Genomic DNA, 898 nt, shown 5'->3' on the forward strand with positions numbered 1-898 from the left:
GACCAGCACGAACATGAACCACCGCATCGGCCGTGTTTAAGAACGGGCGGCCTAGTATAATCGGTATCTTCGAGTCTTCGTCCATGTCTAAAACAACAAAATCAACGGGAACATAATAATCCCCGACTTTCAATGGGACATCCTCGAGAATACCTGCAGAATACTTGACGGATCTATCCGCAAGCTGTAGTGCCATCCTCATCGGCTTAAGATCTCCAATGTTGAGCTTCTTATAGATGGACAACGGAAGCAAGCTTACACTGGCGCCCAGATCACACAACGCACGGTCAATCTCAATGTTCCCGATTTTGCAAGGAATCGAGAAACTACCTGGATCCGATCTCTTCTGTGGCAACTCATGCCGTAGAATCGCTGCGCTCACCTCTGTGCTCAAGGATACTGTCTCCTTCCCAATCACCCTCTTCTTAGTCAAGATATCTTTCAAAAATTTTGCATAAGAAGGGATCTGGAGTATCGTCTCATAGAAAGGCACCTTAACCTCCAACTTCCGAAGCATATCAATAAATCTAGATAGCTGTGTATCCTTAGTGTGCTTCTTCAATCGAGAAGGGAAAGGAATGGGTGGTACATAAGGTGGAGGAGCTACATAAGGCGGTTCGGCTTCCTCTATATGCACCTTACGTGTCTCCTCTACATGCAGGTTCTCTCCACTTATAAGATGAATAGCATTGACATGCTCTCGTGGATTCGGTTCGGGCTTTCCAGGAAATGTGCCCTGCTGTCTAGAGGGTTGTGATGCAAGCTCTGCAATCTGAAACTCCAATTTCGTCTGATCCTTCGTTCAATGCTCGTGTAAGCTCCCGGATATCCTCCCAATTGTTGTATATGCTCTCATTCGACGCAAGGAGAGATATCTCTAAAGGATCGACTTCCCGAA

The sequence above is a fragment of the Tarenaya hassleriana genome, unplaced genomic scaffold, assembly GCF_000463585.1.
Source record: "Tarenaya hassleriana unplaced genomic scaffold, ASM46358v1 Cleome57, whole genome shotgun sequence".
NCBI lineage: Eukaryota > Viridiplantae > Streptophyta > Magnoliopsida > Brassicales > Cleomaceae > Tarenaya > Tarenaya hassleriana.